This window comes from Notolepis coatsorum (genome assembly GCF_963971535.1).
Source record: "Notolepis coatsorum genome assembly, chromosome: 11".
NCBI lineage: Eukaryota > Metazoa > Chordata > Actinopteri > Aulopiformes > Paralepididae > Notolepis > Notolepis coatsorum.
The window spans coordinates 37,230,173-37,247,383 of NC_140175.1; positions in this window are offsets into that span (position 1 = coordinate 37,230,173).

Consider the following 17,211-nt stretch of genomic DNA (forward strand, 5'->3'; position numbering starts at 1 on the left):
ATAATAATAATAATAATAATAATAATAATAATAATAATAATAATAATAATAATAATAATAATAATAATAATAATAATAATAATAATAATAATAATAATAATAATAATAATAATAATAATAATGTTTTGTAGGGCGTTTTGGAGACACACTGTTGCTGCCTAGAATAGATCTGGAATAGGAGAGCTTCTGCCAACTCAACTAACTAAAAGCACTGCTCAATCAAACTTGGTCCAATTGAGATGGTGGTTGGGTTGGAAGCTATTGCTATGATGGCACACCATAGACTCCATGTTGAAAAGCCACTGAAAGACAGAGGATGATGATCGATGTGTATTTTCTCATTAACATGAGGATGCATTCACATGCTAGCAAGTTAAATGTGACTGGAGCTGCCAAGATAATTTATTTACACGGTTGCAGTTTAATCTGAGATTTTTTTTTAATTTGTATTCAAATACAATTTTGACTTTGAATAGTACTACTCTGTTTCACAAAACTGTGAGAAAAGCCTCTTCAAACATTTTCAGGAAGTATGAGCAGGAAGTTAGCATGACGGAAACTAGCTAGTTAGCTAGCTAACCAGGTCTTGAATTTAATAAATAAGCAAAGATACACAACGTTGATTAGCAGACACAACTCAAGTACCATCACACACCATTTTAAACACTGTTATTATTTAATTGATTATTTGTGTTACTCTTTGATTTAATCATGGAAACAAGATCCTTAAACGTGATTTCATTACAACTGTGTGTGTGTTTGGGTAGGCATGTTGGGATTGTCTGTTTGCTATGTGTCCCTATCATTCATGAATCACATTATTTGGTCAGCATTTAACCCTGGGGAAAAGAGCGGATCCTAAAGTTTTGCTTTCAGATCATGAATGGATTATTACATGATTGTATTACTCAGAATCAAGACCTACACAGGCGAATGGTAAGTAACCTTATGCTATTGTTAGCCTCACTAACCCTTTTCTGCCTGGGGAGGGTGAATTTTATTCTACCTTTTTCAGATGCATTTCCAACATGTTTAAATAATAGTTCATATCCTTGAGATTTGCTTCTATGGAAAATAGTGAAAATAGCCCAAAAATGACCGTTTTTAGCTCTCCCGTAAAATGGCTAGCACCGTCTCTTCCCTGGGTGAGAACGACTGGGTTTCAAATGAATGACCAAAATAAAAAGGGCCGCTGACGTCAACAGTAGCCCCAGTTGTCTGCTTCCATTGTGTGTCCTTTGGGAATTGCCCCAAAGGAAACCATCACTTCTGGTGGTACATTACATAGTTTATGCCTAAACTGAACATCAAAGCAGTGACCGGAAAACAGTAAAACATGACGTCATAATGCTGCTCGCAGGGGCGATAAAATACAGCACCAATGATGGATCATGATTCATTTGACAATGACATATTGTAATTCAAGGGGGGAATAGATCCTACAGCGGTGATATTTATGCTTGAGCATCTGTGTCTCACTGAGTGCCCAATCAGCCAAAATGACTTGTGTGATTCTGTGTGTGTCTGAATCAGTCAAGATAACGATACAGGAGTTGACCTGAAGATGACAGACAGCAATCTCTGGCAGAGAGCCGTTTCCATTCATTCCTGAAACATGACCAAGTTCCACAAGAGATTAATTCAGCACAGCTGGACTGACAGGACGCAGCTGTTACCGTTGGAGCTGGTCACAGTACACACACACACACACACACACACACACACACACACACACACACACACACACACACACACACACACACACACACACACACACACACACACACACACACACACACACACACACACACACACACACACACGCACCCACACACACAGTTCCCCCTTTCACACACATCTCCATGGAGGTCAAAACCAAACCAAACTGCTAAAGTCCCTCGATGGTTTTGGGTTTTGCGCTGAGTGCCCAGCCACCTACAACTGCAGGGGCCTGCAGACCACAACCTGACCTTTGACTTTTGCGAGCAGCCACAGGCTCCATCTGGCTGGGAGGCTGGCTGTCAGCGCCTGACCCAAGAACCCCAACAGGATGCTGGACTCCCTAGGGATTGGTTTTCTTATTCCTGACCAGCATGATGTATCAATGCAGGCTCTATGGGATGATTTTACATTTTATGGTTGTTGCATATCACTGTTGTTGAGTGAAGTTCGGTGACTCCAACCTCGTTTTTCCATTTCCACATACTTGAATGGAGCGATTTGAACGTTTTTTGATTGATTGATTGAAGTTTATTTCAAATATTCAAACAACAACAAACAAACAGCAAGTACAGATATAGCCTTAAGCCGTTCAAATAATATGTACATAAAAAAAAAAAAAAAAAAACACAAAAAAAAACACAAAAACACAAACACATTTCCTTTTTACATGTTACATTTTTTTTTGTCATTTACATATTTGAAAAGGAGTGGGAAGAAGCATACACTTATTTAATCCCACCCCTTTTTACTCAGATCATACTATATTAACTATACTAATTCATACTTTACTAACTGCTCGTTTTGTTGTCAGACTTATATTAAAAACAAATATATATATTTACCTAGTTAACTCTTTGATGGCCAAATACGTAATATTACGTGTTTCACCGCCAGCGCTTGAGTGCCAAACACGTAAGAATACGTTTTTAGATCCTTTGATCTTTATCCTCTGATCCCCATTCTAAACCATCATTCGGATCATTCTAGCCGTCCCTGGCTCATTTGCCTACGTTGGAATTGCAATGCAGTGGCAGTATCGCCTACCTTTTGAACTCTGATAGAAAGGGAACAGGAGAGACATTGAATGAAATGGACTATCAAGACTCGCTCTGAGGGGGAGGAGCTCCTGCAAAGCAATCGCTGCTCACCTCAAAACCTATTGTGTCCCGTAAACACGTGTAATTACATATAAACACGTAATCGCGATCGCCGATGGGATCATTGGAATTATTATTTTTGGAGTACCTCCTGGCTATAAGGTAAGGACCATGTCTATTTTACCGAACCTGAAACATGTTTCTGTAAGAATCACAGTGGCTTACTTTACCGGTCATAAAAGCTTGATGATTTTGTGAAGGTACATATGTACATGTTATATACCTTTGGAAGTATTTGGGTTTCAGGGAATCAACCAGAACGATTCGGGCTTATTCCATATAATGCATCCTATCTCGCAATCTATGGAAAAAGACTGGATTCTTTCGGAAATGGGCGGTGTTCAGCGTGTAATAAACTACAAATTACAGTGTGTAGAAACAAACGATTTTTTACATGTTGGATTATAAATAGTGTTTGTCAAATGAGCCATACTATTGTCTCCATAGCCATAATATAGAATATATAATAGATCCGCAAATATCGTGAAAACGGTCAAGAAAATAGTCAGTGCAGATGAGGAAAAGGGCGTGGCCATGAATGAGTTAATAAAACATTTTGGAATAATACCACATTCATATTTGCCAAAACTGTAGGTTGCCCTGTATAGTATCTCCAGCCCTTTTATATACATATACATAACGGTCAATCATGTGCTTGGTAATTTCCATCACCCTGAGGCCAATGAAACCACACTACAAACATGTCGTATGGTATCTGTAAGTGCAGAGACATACAACACCGAAATTACCTTTTAGATTCTGACCATGAGAAAAAAACTACTTTCTCAAATCAAGGACATTCCATTTTTAACAAGAACTCACCAGTGCCTGAGGAAACTTGACTCCTGTGTAGTCTGACTGGACTTTGTGTCCACCCCACTCCCAGCGTCCCTCAGTCGTAAATCTGGCCAATCGCAGTCTCGTTCCTTAGTGCTACCGGTGCACACCCACGACAAAAGCTTTGACCTTACTCTGCAACATCAATCTTCCACCGAGATGAAAAGAAAAAAAACATACATATAAAAATATGAAATATGAAATAACACAGGTTTCCATTTGATTGATTCCAGGCCTTGTCCTTGTCCGACTGTCAACCTGTCCACCAAGGTTGAGCCAAATCTGTTGTGTGAGACGGTGAGTATGTGTGGTTATGGCCACACACACACACACACACACACACACATGCACGCACGCGCACGGACGGACGGACGGACGGACGCACGGACGCACGGAAGGACGGACGGACGGACGGACGGACGGAGCCAAATCTGTTGTGTGAGACGGTGAGTATGTGTGGTTATGGCCACACACACACACACACACACACACACACACACACACACACGCACGCGCGCGCGCGCACGGACGGACGGACGGACGCACGGACGGACGGAAGGACGGACGGACGGACGGACGGAGCCAAATCTGTTGTGTGAGACGGTGAGTATGTGTGGTTATGGCCACACACACACACACACACGCACGCGCGCGCGCGCACGGACGGACGGACGGACGGACGGACGGACGGACGGACGGACGGACGGACGGACGGACGGACGGACGGACGGACGGACGGACGGACGGACGGACGGACGGACGGACGGACGGACGGACAGACAGACAGACAGACAGACAGACAGACAGACAGACAGACAGACAGACAGACAGACAGACAGACAGACAGACAGACAGACAGACAGACAGACAGACAGACAGACAGACAGACAGACAGACAGACAGACAGACAGACAGACAGACAGACAGACAGACAGACAGACAGACAGACAGACAGACAGACAGACAGACAGACAGACAGACAGACAGACAGACAGACAGACAGACAGACACACACACTATGCACACTATGCATGTGGGTGTAATTACATCAGACCCTTTGTACTGGTAACAAATATTGACATTTGTGTACACTGATTAGGTAAATAATATATAAGTCCATTTCATTGGCAACTTTTAACCCCAATGTTTTTCTATTAACATACCAAATACTTAAAGGACCATGCCAGTCTTTTTGACATGTGAGTTCCAAGTTATTCTTGCCTTCAAGGCACCATTCTTTTCTCATACTCTTTACTGTTATTTTCTGCTGATTCGACATTGTGAAATGTGTCCTCTTAACACGCAATGGCCCACATGTGGGCCCTCTTGAGAACGATTTGCCCACCGGCACGATGCATCACTTTGGCGACCTCTATCGGCTCGGGTGTGCATATTTTTTAACACAATATATCGAATTAAAGCTCTATTTGTTGCCTGTCGATAGCCCTCCAACCGAACATGACAACATCCCCTCCAAATTCCTCAGAGACTCAGCATCCGCCATCACCCCAGTCATCACACACATAATAAACCTCTCCATAAAACAAGGACACGTCCCCAAGGACTTCAAAATTGCGAGAGTAACACCCCTGCACAAACAGGGGTTACTCTGACATAACAGAAACATTTCAAGAATTATATTTATCGCAAAATCATTCTGAGGTACTAATTTGCAGGCTAATGTAAACTAATTTCTCTCCTCCGTGAACTGAATCAAAACACCTTTAAAGGGCAGAGAGGGAACCGACGGTCTGTTTGGTGTTGTTCCTGATGTTCTTGATGAGGACTCGCTGGACAACAGGGACTGGTTTAAAATAGTACCTCGCTGGCACGCTGTTGCAAACACACATCAGCATCACTCATGCAGAGCCTCATTTAGCAGACAGTTATTGAGGTGTCGGGAACAGTTGAAAACAAACAGATGGACCGGTGTTTACAGTGCATGTGGGAGCGCACGTGTATGTGTGCTGGAGAAAGTGTTTACAGTGAGGTAGTGTCCCACAGGACCCATCACACACACAACTTCACATTCATCAACACGCCACCTCACACCCGTTTAGGATAGAGACTATGGCCAACACACAAACGTACAGAGGTTTTGTGGTCAGGACGGCCAGTGGACAACAGAGAGAGAGAGAGAGATATTTAGACTTGAAACGGAACCCAATTAGAAAGGGGGGCTTAGTAGAGCGCAAATATCCACCAGGCGGCAGCCACCCATTAGGCAGGGCTAAAGTGTAGCAAACGTAGCCCAATGAAAGCAGATCTCCCCACTTTATTACTATTACACTATTACACACTATTACATTATTACACTAGCACACTATGGTACTATTACACACCATTACACTATTTTACACTATTACACTATTAAACACTATCACAAACTGTTAACCCCCTAAGCCCGACGGGCCCGGTATGGGGACGGAATTAATATCACATCATAATGTTCTTTTTTCTTTTTTCAAATGTAGCCAAAGACCCTAACTAACCCTATCAAAACAGCAGTCAAAGTGTATATTTTCAGCACTATCTTTGTTTACCATTGATTTAAAGTGTTATTAGCAAAATATGAGTTCATAAATTTCATAAAATTATACTACCCATGCTCACGCTAGCCTCTGTGAAAGCTGCTGAAAATATTCTGATGTTATTTTCATGATTATATGTCACGGGTCAAACAAACATGAACGTTATTACCATAAAATAGAATGCAGTTAGTTTCTCTACCTTTCTGTGAACTCTGCCATTGGAAAGAGGAGATTTGTCCCGATCCATAGATGTATGACTTGGCCATAATAAAGTCATTTATAGGTCTGATATTCTATATTCATATTTCAAATTGCATGTGTCCGGATGGCAAAATTCAGTACTGTGTCTATCTACAAAACCCCCTGTAAATGATCTGCTCTTTATTAATTTGCTTAGATCTTTTGATCTCAAGAGGGTGCTGAATGAGCTCAGTGGCAATTTATCACGTCTGGTTAATGTTAGCATGGTGTTATTTACCGTCAAAGATACAAATTATAATTATTATTATTATAATAATAAAAAGGTTTTCGTTTGAAACAACTTTTAGTTGTCATAATAATAATAATAAAACTTTATTTGTATAGCACCTTTCATACAGAAACTGCAGTTCAAAGTGCTTTACAACAGAAAAAAGACAGGAAAATGAGCACATAAAGTGCAGACATATAAAATCACAGTTTTTCACATTAGGATCTAACATCCCAACAGGCCACCTTGTTTATGGTTTGATTCAGTTTAAAAAATATACAATAATAAAAAGAGTAAGATAGAATAGACAGAGTAAAATAGTGCAATACGTAGTAGAATAGAATAGACATTAAATGAGCACATAAAGTGCAGACATATAAAATCTGTTTTTTTTTTACAGTGCAATAAAATAGTTCTGGATTACTGTTTAACAATTTAAAGTCATCTTTACCTTCTCTGTTTGGCATCCACAGTTTAAAACCTGACAGTCTTCCCTCCTGTTTGATACCCACTTTGACCCTTCGAACCTCCCGCTCAGGGCAAACCTCATGGTTTCATGGTCATGGTTTCTCCATAGAGCCCCGTTGTACTTTTTTTTAGTGCAGCAGCTCGCGCAGGTAGTCCACAGTCACGTGACTCAGTTGGTATTGCTGATTGGCTCGAACACGGTATGTTTGTAACAGTGGAGGTTATTGCATGACAACTAGTGAGGCAGTAATTCACTAGTATTTTACAGACAAAAATATATATATATATTATTATTAATATACATATATATATATTTTTTTTTTATTATTATATATATATATTTTTTGTATTATTATTATTTTTATTAGAAATGTTTTCCTCTGTGAACAATGCCAGTGAATTTGAACAAAAACAATGCCAGTGAATTTTTTTTCTTCAAAAATGTCCAAGTGACAGCTCTGAGCTCTCTGACCTGACTGCAGTAATGGCCAGCTGTCAATCACTTACTGCTAAAATAGTTGCACGGGTTGGGCTTATCAGAACGTTTCATCAGAAAATATCGAAGGATGGATTTAATTTACAAGTGATCAGATGGGAGGGACACTATTTCCTCGTAAAGAAGTACATCAAATGGTGAGTTCAAGTTCAAGTTCAAGTTTCTTTAATAGTTGTCATACAGAAGTACAGAATACTTTTATACAAAATGCTTCTTACTGTTACGCTCCAGAGACTGTGCAAGACAAGATAAGTATGAAATAAAATAACATAGTATAGCATGTAAATTAAAAGTAAAAAATTAGGTCACAGTGTTCAGTATAGACATATGTACAATGTTCGATGCATAATAGACGTAACTGAGTTACCATATAACAATATACTATGCAGTGTACTAATATACAATACTATATAGTGCAAAGCAGAAATGGGATGAGGTACAATTTAGGTACAATTTACAGTAGGTGTACGAGTTGTAGTGCAAATCCTTTATCAATAATTATACAACGGCATGCAAATTTCTCGATTCTGATTGGCCATTCACACGTCTTTATTGGCAACAATCCACGGTCCTGGGCTCAGGACCCGCCCACAACCGAATCACATAATCCTCCCCGGCTCACTCCGGGAGAAAACAAGATCGCGGACAACAAATGGTTATGTTGAAAGCACCATAACGACTAAATATGAAGCGATTCTGTCAAGGGGAATGTGTTAGTCCTTTAAACAATGTTGGATGATGTAATTGATGGGTCTTGACTCAATCTAGAACAAAAGAAAAATCGCGGATTGATTGATAGATTAATTGATTGATTTAAATTTCTTCCTTCCTACTTTCTCTCTCTCACACTGTCCGACGCTGGCGTACCCACAAACACACACACACACATACACACACACACACACACACACACACACACACACACACACACATACACACACACACGCACACACACACTGTGACACACACACACACACACACGCACACACACACACACACACTCCTGTCTGCAACAGCGGGGGAGTCAGACTGAGAGAGAAGCAGCGCTGTTTTAAGTGAGCATGGTCTATTGAATTGATTGATTGGTTGATTGCTAATTTTATTACTGTACCCCTGGTTTCCAACTGGTTAAGTTTAGGCTAAAAGAAATAAATAAAAAAATAGGGCGAAGAAAACGTTTTTTTCCTATAGGGCAAAGAAAACGTTTTAATAAATTTTCAATCAATCATTCCAATAATACACAGTTGGATGTGTTAGTTGGTTGGATGCACTTCAAGCTGCTTCCACATGAGGCAACTTCTCTCAATCATTCCAATAATACACAGTTGGATGTGTTAGTTTGGTTGGATGCACTTCAAGCTGCTTCCACATGGAGTTGTGGGAACTACTTTTTCTGGCGGATGGTTTTTTCAATAAATCTTCGATTAATGTGTGTTTATTGTATAGAAATAAGGTTGGATGAATCTGGCAGTTGTATAAAAGCTTTACACCACGTGCAGTCGTGATTTGTGACCAATAAACCATGCCTAGGGGGGTCTAACGACCCTCGGCTGCGCCTCGGGCCTAACAACCACCCCTAGGCATGGTTTATTGGTCACAAACCACTCCTGCGTGTGATGTAATGCTTAAATATAAAGTGTGTTTGTGTGATCTAAAGTGTGGAGAGTGGGTGCTGCAGTGTGTTGTTTGTTTAAGTGAGTATGTGCGTGTGGGTGTGTGTGCTATGTGCAATTGATGGTTGTTGCATAGTGTTTATTGTTCGTTGAGCAGCCTGATGGCCTGGGGATAGAAGCTTCTTCTGAGTCTTTCTGTGCTCGCCCTAAGACTCCGGTATCGCTTGCCTGACCGCAGCAGTTCAAAGTGGATTTAAAATATATATATATATATATATTGGGCCGCTGCGTCCAGTGTGTCAGTGACGTGTGTGTGGCTGAAATGCGTGCGTTTACTTTCGAATTACCCACGTAATTGTCCTTGTGTTACATAAAACCCATCTGTGGCCTTGTGCAGAGGAAGGTGGTAAATACATGTTAGATATTCCAATGTACAGTTTTGCTTGTACAGTTGTACAAGCATGTACCATTGACTCAGAATGGTCTGTTTTATTGAAATCGTCACAGCAGTATAGTTTGCTTATACTTCAGAAGTATGATATTTAAACATGGTCCCCAAAATGAATGGAAGCGAATGAGAAGCCTGACCCCTGGGAGGAATGGGGGTGTTGCAGCCTTGGGGATGTTTTAAAAATATAATTTAATATATAATATAATAATTTGTGCTTCACCAAGAAATTTGGTCAGCAGCCGCCACTGGTTTGTAAACAGCTAACAGGTCTATACTAATATGTCTCTGCTATTTACTACTATGCACTCAAAACTGCAGCGCCCAAGTTTCAACACTTTTTGATGAACATTGTTACTCAGCTGAAAGAGTTGTACCCTTCCTGCTGACTTGTCGTCGTACAGAACCTGTAAGTCGCTTTGGATAAAAGTGTCAGCTAAATTACTATATGTAAAATGTAAACGTATTCCACAACTATTATCGCTATAATCACAATTATTGCTATGTTCTATCACTGTGTTCTATGTTTATGACCTCTTCTGTCTGCACCTCCCCTCCCCCATGCTGCTATGACACCTGCATTCTCCAAGGGGATTAATTAATAAAGGAACTGGACTTGACTGGACTTGACTTGACGTGGAGGCGCATTCTGATGCCAGGTGTGTGAACTGGAACGCATCTCGACCGGATCTAGACACAATCCGGATCTCTCTGGATACAAAGTGCAGGTCTGAGCAGGTCAGAGTGTGTGTTTATGCCAAGCTGGAAGCCTGAGCCCCTTTGTGTCTCAGCCTCAAGTTGTGCTGAGCTGTGTGGATAAAGAGTAAAGTACACACACACACACGCACGCACACACGCACACACACACACACACACACACACACACACACACACACACACACACACACACACACACGCACACAAGAAGAAACAGGAATAATAGGCTTAAGTGTGACAAATGGAGCTGTTGGCTCAGTATCATCGTCAAACCCCCCGCCCCCACCTCTTTTTATTGGGTCCCTGGGCCGCTGCTCAATTCCGTGCGGGCAGGGAGACAGGACACCTGCTGCCGAGGTCCTTCCTGCCTCCAGGAAGCCGGGAGGACGTGGACCTCCCCGGAGGAAGAGGTGGAGACAGCTGTTTGTGAGAGGTCCCTACACACACACACACACACACACACACACACACACACACACACACACACACACACACACACACACACACACACACACACACACACACACACACACACACACACACACACACACACACACACACACACACACACACACACACACACACACACACACACACACATATGGAAAGGAAGGGAGTTACAAGCATGAATGGGGGAGCAGACATCAAGTCCCGCCCGCCCACACACACACACACACACACACACACACACACACACACACACACACACACACACACACACACACACACACACACACACACACACACACACACACACACACACACACACACAGACCAAATCACATGGATCAAATTTCCCTACACACAAATACCACCCTCCGACCACCATTGTGCACACATACTCGCACACACACACACACACACACACACACACACACACACACACACACACACACACACACACACACACACACACACACACACACACACACACACACACACACACACACACACACACACACACACACACACACACACACACACACACACACACACACACACACAGACCAAATCACATGGATCAAATTTCCCTACACACAAATACCACCCTCCGACCACCATTGTGCACACACACACACACACACACACACACACACACACACACACACACACACACACACACACACACACACACACACACACACACACACACACACACGCACACACACACACACTGGCACCCTTCTCCCTCCAAAAACATCCACAGTGTTTCCATGCAGCCTTCAGGCCCCAGTCTGCTCTTCCAACAAGTGCCCCACTCACCCCCCTCACCCACCCCCCTCCATCTGTCCCATCCCAACACGCCCAATGATAGTTGGGGTCCATGGGGTCACAGCAATGGCAGCTGGGTAGATGTGGCAGTTCCTTAGCAACTCGCCAAGAGCCTGGCGCAATTGGCCGCGGTGAGTAAAAAGGATTAATCAAGGCCAAAGCCCCCTCCCCCAACTGCTGGCACCACTTTATGCATTCAAGCCAGGCACGAGGCGCCCAGTGTGTTTGTGTGTGCGGGTGTGTGTTTGAGTGTTTGTGTGTGCGGGTGTGTGTTTGAGTGTTTGTGTGCGCGGGTGTGTGTTTGAGTGTTTGTATGTACGGGTGTGTGTTTGAGTATTTGCCTGTTTGTTTGTGTGTGCGGGCGTGTGTGTGTGCGGGTGTGTGTTTGTTTGTGTGTGTGTATGTGTGTGTGTGTGCGCGACGCGTGTGTGGCGCAAATTAACATACTGTTTTGTTTTGTTTCAGAGCCAAGATTCCCCATTGAGTTTAATGTGAATGCTGTTCATGTGTGTCAAATTGAGTCTCTGCTGCCAAATTAAAAGTGCCTCCTCAATAGGAGCAGAGCAGAAAGGCCACCGGCTGAGTTCTCAGAGCGCTGCACACACACTGCGAATGTCAAGGAGTCCACCGCGGTTTGAACTCAGCTCGTCTATGTAGACGTGAAGGCAAGGGCGTTACCCCCGGGGTGCAGTCTAGCCTGTGGAGTACTCATCCCCCCGGATGAGGAACACTGATCTGTATATCTAAGTGAACATGCTCCTCTGAATGGTGAGAGATCCATTAGAGTACATCTCGGTGTCGCCAGATCCATGACAAATGTGACATTAGCGTTTGTTAGTTAAGTCAGTTAGTCAGCCAGCGAGAGAGTGGAGGAGAGTCATTGGCTGATGTTAGCCAATGCCATTGGATGTCAAATTAGCTGAATCACGACAAACACAGGGATTAGATTGAAATAGTGTCACTAATATCACAGTACGGATGCGTGGTCATACAAACCGCATTCACTAATAAGCAGGACATGCGATTAGAGATACAGTCTATCACTACAATGCGTGTGTTGAACGTACTGTACCTAGTCACTGGGGAGCTTTCTGCCTGTTCAAGGGAAATTCTAGTTAGCACTGTTGACCCGTGCGAGAATGCTTTTTGCTCAATACATTTTGCAATGTTTATGTTCGATACGCTCTATATTAAAACTTGATAAAAAAAAAAGAAAAAAAACACTTTATATATGTACAATTTACTACATAAGTGGGGGGGGGGGGCTCAGTAGGTAGAGCGACAGTGGTCAGTAGGTAGTCGTCTGGTAATCTGAAGGTTCCCGGTTCGAGTGAATGGGTGAATGTGAGGAACAAAATTGTAAAGCGCTTTGGATGAAAGCACTATATAAATGCATCATTTACCATTTATCATTATCAGTACTCTATCAGTTGCAATGTGATAAATGACTTGTACGCTTCTCAAAATGACTGATACAGCATGTGATTCTCTGTGGCAGACGTGTTCACACATGTGGAAAAACCACGCTTGGTTTAGGCGAGGGCATGATGCAGAAAAGAGAAAACTAGTCTACCGCCTGTGTATAGAAGGTCACAATTTGAAATATTTATTTAACTGGCATGTAATTCGACATCTTGCAAATGAGGGCAACCTCAATTTCCTTCTAGTTAAAATAAAGGTTTGAAATTAAATTAAACAAGGGTCAACGGAATTCTGTATAGAGTGAAATAAGTGATCAGTGTTCCATGCAGAGCAAAAAACAGGGATTTTACGTCATGAAACTATATAAATGGTTTACAATCAACTGACATAAACGTTAATAAACATTTCATACAGGCTAAAACACTGTGCGAAGCATACATTTAATATAAATACTACTTTTCTGCAGTCTCAGAGGCGCACGCCTGTTCCGACATGGCTCAGTTTGCCATTGCATGGACTTACGACTTGGGTGCTGTGAGGGTAAACTCAGTGTGAAATAATGTGAATGTTTGCGTTCGCACATACAGCCCCTCCGGTTAACTCATTCATGCCAGCCATTACCCATATCCCGTTCTTACTGGGCCACGTTTTAAAGATAGGGTGGGTCACCTTGTTTGTAGAGCTATATCTATATTATAGCTATGGAGACAATTGTTAGGGCAGCGGTGGCGGAGCCCAATAGCAGAACACAGGGAGAGAGAGAATGGAGCGTTTTAGGTAGGTTTTAATTCCTTTGGGTACCAAGCAGACAAGGCAATAGAGAATATACAAGAATCTGCGACTTTGGACGAGTAGTGACTCTTGCTTGAGGTTCTCAGGAACGTCCGGGCGGGTGGTACATCAGGAGACAGCGTCGGCCGAGAGTGACGGTCCTGGGCACAGGGAGAACAGAGGTTAGGACAAGGCAGGCAATACAGACAGAGGATGGAGTCGGAAGCTGCCCATATAAGGGTGTGGAAGCAGGCGGAGAGATGGAGGCTCTCGCCGTGATTGTGACAACAATACTATGGTAATTTGAGTGAGTATCTTCCATCGGACATGTGTTATCCCGTGGTGAATATTGTATAATTTCAGAGTGATCCGGGCTAAAGCTAAAGCTGAGTTATAGGGTGCTACGTGAATTCTGCTAAAAGCATTGGCGTTTCATCCCTGGACACGCTACTATTTCCAAATCAAATGTATATAATAGGTATTGTGTTTCATCATGAATGCATGAAAGGGGGGGGGGGTCGTTTTTTGATGCTTTGATCGCCAGTAATGGCATTCGTTTTGAACACCGCACACGCTGATCAGCTGGATCTATATGAAATCATCGTAGGATCAAGGTGGAATTGACGTCAGATAGTCCTTACTTTTGATCTGGGTTATTCCAAAAAGAATATTCCAATTGTCTGATCGTGATTTCCAGTATTGATGTCCATCTGGTTCCCAACATAATGCGGCACAACACATGCATCGAGTGTCCTGGACACGTTTCAATGTGATCGGGTGAACCGCTAGGCTTGCCTGGACCAAAATTCTCCACCCGGAGGGGTTTAGATGTAACACAAAGTCTGGAACAGGGTTTACTGCACTCTTGATACTGCCACCTAGCAGGATCTGGCCGGTACTGCACCCTCGGGGTCCCAGTTTGCCTTTTAACGGTAACATAGACCTCCGTGACACTGAATAGAATATTAAAATCGAAAAAAAGGAAAACGGACCAAAATGATATATGTGATTGGCGTTCAACGGTTGTCGAACAAACGCGTATATATACGTGGACTGCGCAGATTGAGTTAATGTGCAGTTAAGGTCAGGACTCCAGTGCATGTATAGAAAGGCAAAGAAAGTGTGAGCCTGTTATGAGGAGTAATGGATTATTATTATACCAGCGGGGCCGTTGCGTCAAGCAAAGCATAACACTTCCAAAAAAAAAAAAGATCCATTGGCCTTTCGGTTTAGGGGCTGCGTGAGCCTTGTAAAAGTCAAATGAAAGTTAAAGAAATAAATGCCACATGTATAAGACTTGGCCTCTGATTTCACTGGGATGTTTTGGCAGTTTCTGTTATCGTCCGTGTGTACAACACAGACACGGTAGGACGTTTTGAGAGTTTCTGTTATCGTCCGTGTGTACAAACAAAGTCGTTTCCTCCTCAGTCCAGAAGGCCACAGAAGGACACTAACGTTTTGCCGTCACAAAATATCAACAAAACCTGAGACAAAATTACCCGCCTATTGCCGCTCCGTGTCCAGCCGAAATATGTTGACCGTACGAGGAAAATATACTAGAGCGAGTATAAGAAGCAGGAGAACCTCTGACTGCCATTGTTGCTACAGCTAGCATGACCAAACGGACCTAGGAAAGCAGGCACCAGCACGTTTGGAATGGAGCCCCACACGAAGGGCATGCTTTTCTATGGGAGTGTGGGAGAGGCCGACACTTGGATATAGCTTAAGCAGATTATATAGGGGAGGGGGAGGAACCGGGAACAAGAGGATTTGAAAAAAGAACTCTGGCTTGTGACGACAGGTTCCCCCGTTATGAGTGAAAAAGAAAGGAGAGAAGGATAGAAAAAGTATATGAGGAGGTCAATGGAAAGACAGAGAGACACTTGAGAGGGTATAGAGACAAGAGAGAGAGGAAGCGAGCGAGAGATAGAGAGGACAATGCAATTGCGGGGGGGGGGGGGGGTTGTCAAAACAGATGGCAGCTGGTAAAGAAGATTAGTCGTTATCTGTTACTGTCTCTAAAAAGTACTGCAAACTGAGCAGACCCAACCCTTGAAACACACACCCACACACACACACACACACACACACACACACACACAGCCCCTTCAAAATGCATCACTGAGTTCCAACTGTTTCCTCTCATCCTGCACCATCAAACCCTCCGAACCTACCTCAACCCCCACTCCAATCCACACACACAGACACACATGCACACTCCCTCCCTCCCTTTTTTCACTCACACAAAACAACAGACATCCACTTGGAGAGCCCTATCTCAAAACAGACCCTTAGTGCCCCCCCCCCCCTCCCTTGGTAGTATGCACAATGTTGACGAGGCTAGACTATGGAGACAGATTGTAATTTGCCTAAGTACATAATAATACAGCCATGGAGTAAGGTCCTACAAATGAAGTTCAATGCACTAATGTATGTCTTAAAGGGATAGTTCGGATTTTTGGAAGCCTAGCCCTGTGTCCTACTTACCAATGATGTTGTCCATTGGTGGAGTGCTTTCTTAGCACAATCCATGCTGTTCCTCACTCATTGGGTAGGAGGTTGGGTAGGAGGGGTGGGGGGGGGGGGCACTGTACAACTGTACAAGCAACACTGTACATTGGAATATTGACAAGACCATACTTGGTCATTTTTACTGTACATTGGAGGGGGTTGTGTTAGGACATTTACATGGGCCAGTTTCGAATTGCAGTCTCCCGTAGGTGTTTTTTGAGAGTGTTTTTGAAAGTGGGTAGTGATTCACATTCCTTTACAGCTTTGGGTAGTGCGTTCCACATTGATGTGGCATAATTGCGAAACGTGTTTAGTCCCTTGTTTGAGCCGAATCTGGGTTTAACATGATTTGTGGAGCTCCCTCTGGTGTTGTGATCGTGGTATTCACTGACCTTTGGGAAGTATTTTGACATGTACATGGGTACCTTGGTCGTGTAGTGTATCTTGTAGACCAGGCCCATTGCAAGTTGCTGTACTCTGTCGTCTACTCTAAGCCATCCTAGGTTGTCAAAGTGGGCAGGGGTGAGGTGGGTTCTAGGAGTAAGGTCAAGCAGTAGTCTGACCAGTTTGTTTTGAGATGTTTGTAATTTTGTTTTTAGCGCCTTTGAGATGCTTTGGTACCATGAGGTGCAAGCATAGTCGTAGTACCCTTGAATGAGTGCTCCTGCCAGAGTCTTCAGGGTATTCTTGTTTACCAGTGAGGAGATCCGGTACAAGATAGGCCCGATGGCTTTCAAGGTCCCTGGAACATTATTAGATCACTATCTTGAATATGTT